Below are 13,210 nucleotides of genomic sequence, written 5' to 3'. Positions count from 1 at the left end.
TTGGTGCTTCGTTGTGCAGGCAGTGTTGTTTTTGGAGTGTGGTTGGAGTGGGTGGTGAGGGAGAGGTGTGTTTGGCTGTGTGTGTGTGTGTGTGTGTGTGTGTGTGTGTGTTGTGGGTGTGTGGTGGAGCATGTAGGTGGGCGGTGCGTGCCGTGTTGGTGTCCAAGTGTGTTTCTGAGTCGACGAGGACGTTGTCCGTCATGGAAGACTGTGTCCATTCATCCTCCCTTGCGCGTGTGCAAGTGTCCTTAACGTATTAGAATTGTTAGAGCGTGTGATGATAGTTTTCTAAAAGGTCTTTCACACTTTGGTTTTGTTCCCCCACCCCCTCATTTTTCCGTCCCTCTGTCCCTTCATCCGTGCCTGTGCTTCCAAGATGTTCCGTGTGAGAAGGTTGAGGGGAGGCCGATGTCTCCGCTGGCTGTTGGGTGTGATGGAAGCAGCCAGGTGGGTGCCCTGGCAGTGTCCCTTGGTGCAATAGGTTTTGATTGGGGCGGGGGGGGGGGGGGGCGGGGGGGGGAGGGAGGGAGGGAGGGAGGGAGGGGAGGGAGTAGAGAAAGAAAGATGGATGTGAGCGATTGTTGAATTGTGATTGTTAATTTTCTCGTGTTGAGTGTTGTATGTGTTTGTTGTGAGTGGTTGTAGGTGGGAGCCGTTCGGCCGATGCAGGTCGTGTGTGCTTGTGTGAGTCTGTGTGGGGTCTTCGTGAAACGGTGGGTGGGGGAAGATTGGTGTTGGTGAGTGTGTGCCGTGGTCCCTGGCGATGTGGTATTTTTAGAGTCGTCGTCTGGTCCCATTGTTTGTTCAGGAGTCGTGTGGGCAGCTATTGGAGGCAGCCTTGGTGGAGCGGGTGGAGGTGGCAATGAGTGGTGACAGCCCCGTGTCGGGTGCCACGCAGGCGCGTGAGGCTCTCCCCCAAACAGGGTGTGTGGTGTGCTTTGGGTTCCTTCCCACGGTTTGTGGCAAAGGTTGCTGTGGAGATAATTGTTGCTTTTTTTCAGGCCAAGTCATGCATTGAAGGTGGATGTTCATTCCCGTTTGGCCATCCATGCGAGGTGATTTTTCTTTGGAGCTTCCCTGTGCGGTGACCCAGTGTGTCCTTGGGTGGATGCCTTTCTGCTCTGAAGAGGTAAGAAGGTGTTTTGTTTCAGAAGGGTGAGAATCAGTTCAAGGGACAGGAGGTGCGAGAGCAGGAGCGTTTGCTTAGCTGGCTATGGACTGTTGTAGAAGCGTTGATTGCCATGCTATGTGTGGAAGGATTTTACCGAAGGAGGCCCAGAAAGAGTGACTGGTGAGCCCATGAGGATGTGTTTTGTGTTTTTTTTTTTCAGAAAGGCTGAGTCCTGTAGTGTTGTTGAGCGATTGCAATACCGTGTATGTGTTTGTTGATGTGCCTGTGTCCCATGTGGACTCGCTTAAGCATGGCCCTTCTGTTGTGTAGGCGAAAAGGGAGAAGGTAAGTGTCGATGTTGGATGTCCCAGAGCAGGAGGTTTGGATGGGGTTTGTGTAGAGTCTGTGCCGCTGGTTGCCCTTGCTTGTGGTATGGAATGGGATCCTGTGTGTGGAGTGTTGCAGGGGGTGGAGAGGCTGGGGTCCCGATGACCATGTCGTCCCCCAAGTTCTGTAGTATGCAGTGAAAGTTGGGAATCCTGGAAGTTGGTTTTGTGTTTTTTGAGTTGGGCCAGATAGATAGGGTTCCTCTGTGTGTGTGTGTGTGTGTGTGTGTGTGTGTGAGTGATGTGTCATGTGTTGGCACTGGTGTTGTGTGAAATGGTGAAGTAATTTAGTATTTGTGAAGAAGATTGAAATGTTGTGCTTGGATCCCTTCGATTCCTCTGTTGAGGTGGTTCATGAGGAAGATGGTGTTTTGATGTTTGATGATTGTGGTCTAGCCAAACTGCGTGTCGTATGTCTGTTAGGCGTAGGCAGTGTTTTCTGTCCTTTGTCCCCTGAGTGATGACAGTGGATGGTGTTTGGAAGTGAAAGAAGAAATCAGTGTTGTGTGGCAAGCCCATGGGGAAGAAAGCACTGCGTGGATGTGTTGTATTTTCAGCGGAGCCTCCGTGTGCCTGTGTTGCCCGCGAGTCGTCGGTTCAGTGCCGCGGATGCAGGGTGGCACGAAACAGGAGCGTTGGTCCTGTTCCCTTTGGCAGTATTTTGGAAGCACAGGTCAGTGTCTGAAATGTGGTGGCTACGTGGGTCATCCCAAGTGAGTTTTTGACGTAGGCAGTTTCCAAAGGACAAGCATCCACATGGTATGTTGTGAATTTGCTGTTGGACTAGGGGGTTGTGAAAGGCTGCGGTGTTATGCAGGGGTTGCAGGAGGGCAAGGGCGTTTGAGAGGGCAAGGTAGTTTGGGATGGGCAGTGAAGTAGGAAGGACAGTGCAGGATGTGAAAGGCCTTTGGGTGAAGCAGGCTCGGGTAGGGCCCTTGCAAGGAAGAAACCCTACACCAGGGTTGTGAGTCAGGGAGGGTCAGGCCATGTCAGGAGTGTTTTTTGTGGCTGGAGCTAGGGGAGCCCCCTCCGGCAGTTGTTGCTTGTATCCGAAATGTGCATTTTCTCGTCCTAGTGATGGAATGTATTTTTCCAGTTTTCTGGTGGTGTGGGCTATCTACATGTGTTTCTTGTCTGTTTCGTTTTCTTTTGCATCCGTGTTTTCTATTGAAGAAGACAGAGTGCCTTTTTGAGTGTCCTGAGAACCGTCCATGTGGTTTTTGTGCAGAGCATGCATTTTTTTTGTGCTGTTTGTCTTGAGCGGTGCACGTCTGTCGTCCTTCTGTGGTATGTGCACGACCGTTCCCTCGTGAAAGCTGCAGCAGTTGTTGAGCTCCCACCTTTCTGGGGGAGTCTGATGTAGATTGATGACCGCCCCTTTTGAAAGAACGTGGAACGGTCCTGATGTCATTGTTCTGATGGCTTTCTTTTGCCATGGTTTTTTTCTGCCACTCCTGTGCACATCGTTTTTGAAAATGCACATTGTGTGTTCTAAGTAAGTGTCATCCATGGGTCCTCTCCTGGATCTTGCGCAGAACGACTTTGAAAGAGGGCACTGTGCATTGTCAAGCAGGGAGTGTGAGATGCTGAATGGAATTGTACAATTTTGGAGATGTGCATCTTTGCAGGTTTTTCAATGAAAGTCTATTTTCTGGATTGTTTTACGGAGGAATGGAGAGGGAGAGGGGTGGGATGCAGAGGTTGAGACTTGGACCAGCTGCTTCCTTTACAGCTTGAACATGGGACGGATGTGCTTATCTCCAAGGTACCCACTTTTGGCTGTCATGGAATCTGGGATAGTTGATGGTGGAGGCTGATGCTCTGTGCAGCGATCCAAAGGGGTTTGTGCCCACCTGTGCTTTTGAAGCGGCACGGGAACGTTTTTGAACCTGTGGGGCAGTTTGGCGATGAGGTCCGTATTTGCTGGTTTTGGGGATTCTACGTTAGCCAAGGATGCGAGTCGATTTTTAAAGGATGGATGAGCGTTGCCGTCCTAGAATTGTGTAGCTGAGAGCAAGTCAGAGAATGAATGGAGGAATGACTGAGTGCCTAGCGGAGGGAGTCTTCATGGGCCGTGGCATGAAGATGTTTTTTCCCTGTTCAGTTTTCCTCCTTGTGGACCGTGGAGGCCTGTGGAGTGAAGAGTTTTGTGTTTTCAACGGGTGCGGTGCACGTCCCCACACTGTAGGTGTGATCTGTTTGCTTGTTTCTGTCCCTTGCATGAGATGAGGCAAGATCCTCTCTAGATGTGGTTTTCTTCTGTGGGCCTGTTTTTCTTTTTCCGGTGCCTTTGTGTTGTGCTGTGAAGGTGCATGGGAGGCCATTGTCTGGAGCAGGGGTCCTCCAACTATGGCCTGTGGGCCACATGCCAATACAAATATTGTGTTTGTTCCCGTTTTGTTTTTTTACTTCAAAGTTAGATCTGTGCAGTGTGCATAGGAATTTGTTCATAGTTTTTTTTAAAAACTATAGTCCAGCCCTCCAACGGTCTGAGGGACAGTGAGCTGGCCCCGTGTTTAAGAAGGTTGAGGACCCCTGGTGTAGGAGTTTGCAGAAGGTTTTCTGTGGTGATGGACCAGAGCAAGGAGTGTCCGCATGCGTTTTGGAAGTTGGACAGGATTGTCGGAAAGGTCTGTGACCGCTTCCTTGGTGTTGAAGTGAGGGAGAGCATGGGAGAGAAGGGAAGATCCCCTGGAGAGGAGAGTGGCCGAGGGGATGGTTTTTGAGTTTGTCTTGTTTGAGTTTTGAGGTGTCTGTGCCTGTGCTAGGAGAGGTTGGTCATCGTTTCATCTGTGTGGAGTTGATGTGTGTTGTGTTTTCAGTAGGGACCTAGTCCCATGATGTGTTCCTCGTTGAGGAGCATGGATGGAGGATGTGTGGCCATGGTAAACATCTATGTCAGCATGAGGATTTGAGCCCTTGGGGGTCCCCCTTGGGAGTTACTTCCCCCAGTGCTTTTGAGGGTTGGGGTGTGCTTGTCTCCGTGTCCCAGAACTGCATGGATTGTCCTCCCTCACAGTTATGGTTTTAAATGGTCGTGGAAGCACTGTGGATATTTCTTCTAGTGATTTGTAGAGATTGTATGAGGGAGGTGCCGGGGGGGGGGGAGGGAGGGGAGCAGAGAAAGAAAGATGGGTGTGAGAGGTAGTTGAATCGGCATAGGTAGTTGCATAGACTTGTTTCAAGTCTTGTATGTGTGTGTAATGGTTGTAGGTGGAAGCCGCAGGCTGATGTGTTTGTGTGAGTATGTCTGGGGTCCTCATGAAATGGCGGGCGTGGTGAAGCTAAGCAGCCATGGAGGGGATGTGTTGGTAAGTGGCTCCTGTGATGATTGGTCACGTGCCATTTTCAGGGTCGTCCCCCTGGCCCCACTCTTTGCGTAGAAGTCCTGTGGCCAGTTGTTTGAGTGACCCGTCGTGGACTCTGGAGGCGGTTGTGAGTATGACAGTCCTGTGGTGGGTGTTGTGCAGGCATGTGAGGCTCCCTTCCCCCTCACCCCCGAACAGCGAGTGTTGTCTGCTTTGGATTCCTTCTGACCGTTTGCGGTGAAGGCTGCTGTCTAAATGTTTGTTGCTTTTTTTTTCAGGTCATTTATTGAATGTGGAAGTCCCTGTTTGGCCATCCGTGGGAGGTCGTTGTTCCTTGGAGCTTCCCTGTGAGGTGAAGCAGTGTCTTTGGGTGGCTGTGTTTATGCCATCAAGAAGTCAGAAGGTGGCACGGTTCCGAACGATGAGAGTTTGTTGAAGTGATCTCAGATGCAGAGAGCAGGCGTGTTTGCTTAGATGGCAGTGTACTGTCGTAGGGGAGTTGAGTGTGAGGATAAGTATGACAGGATGTTACCGAGTGAGGAATAGAAAGTGTGACAGTGTTCAGTGTCGACCCATGGAAGCTTGGCCAGTCCTTTCTTAGGTGAAAAGGAAGAAGGTATGTGTCCCTATTGGATGTCCCAGAGCAGGAGGTTAGGTAGTGGTTTGTGGAGAGCATGTGCAGCTTGTTGCCTGTGGACCTAGTGGTGTATTGTATGTTTCCACGGTGTAGGTTTCATAGGAGTTGCAGTGTCTTGTCCCCTGTAGGAGAGGAGGCAAGACCATGTGTAGATGTGGTTTTCTTGCATGCATGTGCTTTTGTTTTCCCCTTGTATTCCTGTTTGACTGTAGGTTAAGGTCCATGGGAAGCCATGTTGATTTTTTTTGAACGAAAAGATATATGTGTGTATGGCCTGTGTGTTTTGAGTTTCTAAAAATTTTTGTTTGAAATGTGGCCCAGATGCACAGATTGTAGTGGAGGAGGAGGAGGAGGAGGAGGAGGAGGAGGAGGAGGAGGAGGAGGAGGAGGAGGAGGGGAGAGGAGTATTTAGTAGGTGAATCTCCTATATTGTGGTTGTGAAGTCTGAGGAGGTCCTTTGTGTAGGTCTTCTCTGAAGCAGTGTCTCCCACCTATTTTTGTCAGCTCCCTGTCCTTTTCAGTATCGTGCATCCATTTTTTCCAGGGCTCCCCATGGGAGTTTTTTCCTTTTTGTGCCACAGTATGTGTTGATTGTAAGTTACCTGGCACCGTAGAGGAGTTGAGTCTGTTGTTTCTGTTGGGTGGGTGAGAATGCCACCTGTGGAAAGGGTGTTGTTTGAGCCAGTCTTTGCAGTGCCCATAGGGTCCGGTCCGTCAGAGCATTTATGTGTGGTCCTAGTGATGTCCAGGTAGGCTTGGTCCTTGCTCTCCCATGATTGTTAGGGAAGGTTAGAGTGTAGTGGTGTGCTGTGTTATGTTGTAGAAAAGACGGATATAGAAGGGGCCTGGTGGAGTGTGAAGGAGATAGCACTCTAGAGTGAGTCCACCAGTAACAGATGGATGTTGTGGAGGGTGGCAGGTGCCGTTTGTATGCTAATGTTGCATAGAGTGACATCTGTGTCTGCAGTTGAGTGTTTTCCCCAATCTTGTGTAGCTCTGGAAAGCCACCGTCATTGCAAGCAGCCCAGCCTAGGTTGTGCTGAAGTGTGCCACGTCATCCCAGTCTGTGAAGGCAGTTGGAAGCCATCACCTTAGTGTTGAAGAGCTTATCCCAGTACTAAGGAGCCAAAAGTCATTGAAAGTGTTGTAGTCTGTTTTCAAGGTCGTAGTGTTGATGTTTGATAATTTATAGGTTTGTAGAGTAGGGTAGAGAGTTTGGGCTGTCCCTGAGGTCCATTTTTCTTTTGAGCATCCTGGACTGCCTGTGTTGGGTGGGTGGGTGGGTGGGTTGCTTGGTTTGGGTTCATGAATGGGTTTGTTGTGGTTGAAGTCCTGTGAACCTGCTGTTTATGGATTCTGCTAACAGAAATGTCTCTTTTCTAGGTCTTTGTGCCCTTCCTGGTGGCCATGTTCTCCCTGTGGAGGTTGCTGTTGGTCTGAGGGATCTGTGCGTTGTTTTCCCCATGCACGCACCTTGCCAGCATTGAATGAAGGTTGTCATCTTTGTGGATACCCTAGGGGTACCTCATGGGAAGCCTTGACTCTGTTCACCTTCATGAATCTGTGCCGCATGTCACTGCGGGGAGGTGACATGTCTCCCTTAGGATCTGTGAGCACAGCTTTGTTTGCTGCCTGTGAATAGTTTCCTTTGCTTTGTCATTCATGTCTCTATGACTTTCAACTTGCTGTATGGGTTGGGTGGGACCTAAACAGGATGGCTGCCTTCTTGGAAGGACAGAAGACAGAGATCCCGAAGACATACCTGGAGAGTGTTGTCTGGAATGCATCCATGGAGTTGTCTGCTGATAGCATGTCTTGTGTGGTCTCCCTGTATAACACAGGGTGGTTTGTCTCCACAGGCCACAGAGTATGTGACTGTCCTAATGCTATGTACACCCCACTGTTGTTACCTTGTTGTGTGGATACTTGTATGTGTTTATTGGCTGTGTTGTGTGGACATGGTGCATTATCCTGTGCCATATTCAGCCAAGCTCCCAGTCTGTCCGCTACCTGTCCATTCCCACTCATGGTTTACAGAGAGTGAGCTGACATGTAGGGGGCCGGAATGGCTGCAGGGTCCTGTTGGGTGTGGTTTTCATGGACATGGTTTCATCTGGGGTGGGTGTTTTTATCTTCCTGGTTGTTCACAGGAGACCTGGTTTGATTTCCCAAAGCCCTTTACCTGGTCAGGGTCATTGTTTACCTCACCTTCTATCCTATATGTGCTCACTGTCAAGTTATTTTCTGTGTATTTGCTGTGGTTGTGTAGTATACAGTTCCCCTTCCCATGCCGAAGGCAACATTTAGTTACCTATGTAGGGGAACAGCTTTGTCGCTATGGGGCTATTGTGTCTTCACGAATCCATGGAACAGGGATATTTGGTCTGAGGGGATGGCAGACATTGGAGACATCTGATGTATACTGAGTATGGTAAGTGTGGTTCCTGATTCCTAATGTTGGGCTGGTTCCTCTTCTGTGCTGAAGTTAGCAAGCAGCACAGTTTCCCCCACAGCCAACGTGCCCCGAGGTAGGTACTCCATGTCCTGTCTCCCTCATTCTGTCAGTCATGCTTTATGCACCTTATTCTATCTTGTGCGTCAGTGGCATGAAGTTGATTGTCTGTTTGATTTGTGAAGCCTACGGGGGTGACCACTGTCTGAAGGTGGGCAATATCCTTTCAAATGTTGCTGTTGTGTTGCAACCCCCTGCTGTTTCTTCTAATTCCACAAAACCCTGGGCAGCCCCCCAATGAAGTTGTGTGTTTAGTATTCCACCAGCTGCCCCCCACCCCCATCCCACCTAGTTCGGTCCATGTGTAGTCTTCCCTGCACTGTCCTTGGTTTTGAAAAAGCAAGTATCCATCCCTCCACCCCTTTCAGTTTCAAGGGTGGGCCAGCAGAATGTCCACTTGTCGGCAGTTGCTGAGCATCTCTGAGAATTCACTGCTAAGTCACTCCACCCCCTTGTTAACCCCAGCTGCTATTCAAGGGAACATGCATGGTGGAGTATGCTCTTGGGCATCATGGTTTTTATTGTTTGATGAGTCCACTTCAAAACATGTAGCTTTCATGTATGTGAGAGCCTTTGAATAGGTAGCAACACACGTTTCCTGTACACAGTCTGACCTGACCCACTGTAATCCAAGGTCCAATTTGTTTCTTGGTTTGGTTTCCACTGGATTTCTCAGTTTTCTTCTGCAACCAGTCCGTAGCCCCATCCCCTTGCTGCCCTGGCCCCACTGTAACAGCACATGTTGTAGAAAGTTTGTGTGTGAGGCAATTTGTAGCCGCGGGTCTCAGCGCAGCCCCCCCCCCCCCCCCCCTTTGTCCCTGCTGCTATTTAACTGGGTGTCTTGCTGAGCACGCAGGGGTATGGGTTGCCCCACCCAGTCAGCTGTAGGGAAGGTTGCCCGAGTGTGAAGGACCCTTTCTTTTGAGTAAGGCTCAAGTCCTGCGACCCCCCCGCCCCCTTTTCAAAGAAAAGACCTGTCGTGCACATGACAGCTGGGAGTGTCTGATGCCGCAGTTCTGTGACTGCTGGAATTCTTTGGGGGGCTTTGCGGTCCCCAGGCCCCTTTACACCACACTCCTCCGCCCCCCCCCCCCTCTTGGTTTTGCTGTTGATGGGCGGTTTGAAGCCGACTGGACAGCGCAGGTAAAGCCGGGTAGCGAGTCAACCCGCGTTGCTGTGCAATGCCAACCGCGAGCTTGGTGGCAACCTCCCTAACATACAACCCCCCCTCCCCTCAGACAACGGGCTATGACAGTTTCTGGGATTTGGCAGTGACATCCCCCCCCCCCTCTTTCGAGGGAGGCTCAGGAGTGTGGTGCCAGGTGCCCGCCCCCCAGGCCTGGCAAGCGCGCCTCTGGTGGCACACCTTTCTTCGAAAATGCCCCTACGTGGTCCTGTGTGAGCGGCACCCTGCACATCCTCCACACCCCCTCCCCCCTCCCCCCCTTGCTCATCCCGAGATTTGACATTGGGTCTCCTGGGTCCATCATCGCCTGTGGGTTTCCATGGCCCCGCTGCCAGAGCCGTCAATCGCTCATTTGCCCGCCCCCACCGGGTGTGTGCACCGCATAGGGCCGAAAAAGCTGCGACTTTGGTCCGCATCTGCGAAAAGAGCACGAAAATTGTGTGGCTCTAGTCTTTAATGGTCATGGCCAGCTGAGTGTTGCCGCTGGGGCTCATGAAGTCATCCCGAAAAGCAGCTCCACCGGGTCCCACCCAGTATAGACTCCTTCATGCCCCCATGCCAACTGTGATCGCCCCCTTCATTCTGAGGCGCTGGCCTCACCCGGGGCGGTTTTTGGTTTCCTGTGAGCTGAAATAGACGCAGTTTTCTCAAACCTGAGTTAAGTCCTCTGTGCTTTCGGCAGGTTCTTCCTAGGGTGTGGCCCCGATATGGGAAGTTGAGAGGACCCTTTCCTGGCATCGCAGAGTGCATGGATTACGTGGTGGAGCGCCCAGTGTGAAAAAGGACGATGACGGATCCTGTCGCCTGTGTGCGTGTCTGAAGCATACCTGTGGGTTGGAGGACACTGTGCTTGGGCAAGCATGTGTCCCCACCTGTCCATCTATTGTATGCGTTGCTGCCCCCTTAAAACGTCGTGGCCGATGATACGGGTGGTCGCTTTTCATCATCCCGGCGCTGCCTTTAGTCCAGCACTATCCCCCTTCACCCACCCCAGTGGTCCTCGACGTAGTGCTGTGCTGGTGCATGTTTCACCCAAGAGCCTGGGCTTCTTTCTCTCTGGGACGTCTTTCCCCATCGTCCTGCCTGTAGCGCCCCCCCACCCTTTCCCGCAAAATGATCCCAGGTTTTCTCCCCACCAGAGTCACCTCCCCGATAATGCGCCCGCACCCACTCGGCTTACCCCCACTTCTCCAATGCAGTGCCCTCCCCATTACAGATGCCAGTTTCTCCCTGTGGACTGTTTTGGGTTTCCTTTGAGCCTGGCACACTTTAAGAATAAATGAAGTCATTGTCTTGACGCTGGCTGAGTCCAGTTCTTTGTGCCCCCACCCCTCTTCCTCCTGTCATGTGCCTTCAGTCTGTGAAGTTCAGGCCAAGTCCTAGTGGATGCAGAGTAAGTTTGCCACATGTGGTAGAGTGGCCTCTGCAAAAAGCATGATGAAGACCATGGGCTTGTGAGCCCAATGCACGAGTGTGTTTTCTCCCTGCCCCCAGTCCCCCCTTGTGCGTGTCTCATTAGTCCTTGTATGTTGGTGCACCTTGTCACGTCACCCTGTGCATGTGGAGAGGGGGTGAGGAGGTTGCACCTTGCTTTTATGAGGTGCCCTCAGAAGGAAGCTATGTTACTGCTTCCCATTGTGGTTTATTGGGTGTTAGCTGAGGGGCATGGGCCAGAACTGAGCTTTTCCCGCCAGGATGGGGGCTGCCTGCTGGCGAGAGCTCATGCCTACAGGTGAGCTTCATCTCAATCACAAGGACCGACCGCCCCAGCGCGCCTTTTCTGGCTCTGGAGGCACCGGAAGCACCCCGAGCCCCGACCGACAGTTTACCCCGACCGACAGTTTACGGCTGGCAGCTGGCAGTTTACGGCTCTGCAGAGCCGTGTCTGCTGCCCAGAGACAGTGGGTTCTGTCAGGGAGGTTGGTGTCTGAGGCGGGGGATTCAGTCAGGAGAGGGAGCTGTTCCCGCTGCAGCGCACAATGGCTTGCTTCAGGGCCAGGTGCAGCCTTGTCTTGTCAGCCGCTTGGCGCCTCCTTTGCTTTTGGCTTCAGCGGCTCAAAGGGCCCCCGGGCGTGTGTTGGAGGCTGAGGGCAGCGCGGCGGGCCTCCCTGGAGCGGCTGCGGACGTGAGGCTGCTGGTGAGCAGGGCAGAGTGCGGGAGGGAGGAGGGGCGGCCAGTGCGTGGGCTGAGGTGGTGGGTAGACCCACTGCCCCATGGTTCGGTCCCAGCTCGGCCAGGCGTGGGTCTGCTTCCCTTTTAGGTGCGAGTCGCATGGCAGTGGGTGTGCAGCGTTTCCACAGCCCATTCCCCAGCGTTCCCGTCCTCCCGTCCCGACCGAATAGGCTTGCAGAGGTGCTGTGCTCCCTTCCCTGTGGGGTCCTTTTTTGGCCTCTCGGTTATCCCCCTTTCCTGGCGTGTGTTCATGAATCCCACTGGTGGCATTGTGTGCCTGTGTCTGGCTATGCTGTAAGAGGACAGCAATGTGTCTGCTTTGCTCCCCCTCTGGGGCATTTAGGCTTGTCTGCGTGCTTCCTGTTCTCCTTGAAGTCCTGGAAGGTTGATGGCGAAGAGTGTGTTCAGTTTTCTCGTCCCTGTTGTATTGCAGCCACAGTCCCCTGGTGTGCAGGTGCACAGCTTCCATGTGCTATTCCACAGGGAGTCATGACGGGTGGGTCGGTGTTGCTATTTCAGTGCGAATTCCCACTCACTGCCTGCCTGCCGTGAGGACCTGCAGGTCTCCCCCGTTGCCCCCAGCCCTTCTGCATAGGGAGCATTCGCTGCATTACTCTGGCCTCACATTCTCAGGCTCCCATTAGGGGCCATGCAGTGTTTTCTGTGTTGTGCTCTGTCTTTTCCCACTTTTCATGTTCTTTTCCGGTTGTCTGGTGCTGCTTCCATGGTGACATGTCTTTCCTTGCCACCTGCCCTGTTTGCATGTTCCTCCTTGATCCAGTTTCTGTTTTGAGGGTGCTACAGAAGTCCTGGGCACCCGTCACATTGACATTCTCTGTTTTAGTCCTGGTCTTCAAGAGTGGTGGGAGCAGGTCCCTGCATTGCAAGTCTGGGAAAGGTGCTTTCCAGAATCAGGGATGCTGATGCCTGTTGCCACAGTGTCCCTCCTTTGTCAGTGATGGCATGCACACGTCATCCCAGCAAGGGCAGCCACTGCCATTGCTGTGTGATCCCCTTTGGCCATTTCTTCCTGCTCATTTTTGTGAGTCTTCGCTTGCGTGCGGTTGCTGCCTGTGCGGTCTCCTCATTGGCTCCGCGTGTGTGTGCTATTCGGTTGACGTCATGCTTCTGAGGAGTGGTCTGCGTGTTGTCCTGTTTAGGCATTTCTTCTCTCCGATTCCTGATGCCGTTGCTGGTTCATGATTTGCCATGCATGTTTCCATGCTGCTGTGCGACGTTGGCCTGTGACTCTTCTCCCCTTAGCCACCTAAGTAGGCTTTCATCTAGAAACTCACAGCATCAGCTGCGTGCTGGTTGAGGGTTGTTGTGAATGTCTCCGCACTGCTGCGCTTCCACATTTCCGAGTGTTGCTTCTGTTCCTCTGCTGCCATCTGGTGGCTGCCAGTGGGTTGGCGCACTATTTCAGCAGCATTGGGTGGCTGGTGGTGTTCCGTTACCCTTTCTTAGTGCATTGATGGGTCGAGAACAGTTTTGAAGGCTGCCTATGACATGCTCTCCTTCCTTCCTTCCTTCCTTCCTTCCTTCCTTCCTTCCTTCCTTCCTTCCTTCCTTCCTTCCTTCCTTCCTTCCTTCCTTCCTTCCTTCCTTCCTTCCTTCCTTCCGCATGTCCGCCTGCAAGTAGCTCAGGTGATGTGAGTGTACGGTCCGTTACTGGTCTGTGCTGTGCCAGGTGTGTTTTGGATGTCTGCTGACTGAGCACAGGAAGTCCTTCTCTGACTCATGATCTTCTCCACAGCCCCTGCAGATTCCTTTCGCAGTTTCACCTGGACCTCACAGCCCTACGTGTTCTGGGACCTACAATGCCTTGCATGCAGTCTAGGGCGTATTTTCTCGGAGGTGCCCCATCAAAGCGATCGGGGACTGTGCTTGCAGGAGGC

General features: G+C 52.2%; 1 long non-coding RNA gene across 2 annotated transcripts; it reads left to right on the top strand.

Moving 5' to 3' along the window:
• Positions 1 to 373: 373 nt before the first annotated feature.
• LOC118659723 lies at positions 374 to 10,337 on the top strand. 2 transcript variants are annotated; one of them, XR_004968677.1, is made up of 6 exons: positions 374 to 447; positions 1,002 to 1,129; positions 4,850 to 4,932; positions 5,084 to 5,157; positions 6,826 to 6,935; positions 9,823 to 10,337. It is a non-coding gene; the product is annotated as an uncharacterized LOC118659723 (long non-coding RNA). The 2 variants fall into 2 exon arrangements; XR_004968678.1 differs by lacking the exons at positions 4,850 to 4,932; positions 5,084 to 5,157; positions 6,826 to 6,935; positions 9,823 to 10,337 and adding an exon at positions 1,332 to 1,450.
• The last annotated feature ends 2,873 nt before the right edge of the window (positions 10,338 to 13,210 follow it).

This window comes from Myotis myotis, unplaced genomic scaffold (assembly GCF_014108235.1).
Source record: "Myotis myotis isolate mMyoMyo1 unplaced genomic scaffold, mMyoMyo1.p scaffold_m19_p_7, whole genome shotgun sequence".
Lineage (NCBI taxonomy): Eukaryota > Metazoa > Chordata > Mammalia > Chiroptera > Vespertilionidae > Myotis > Myotis myotis.
Note: the sequence above shows the minus strand (reverse complement) of the source record. Positions and strands in the feature narration are given on the sequence as shown.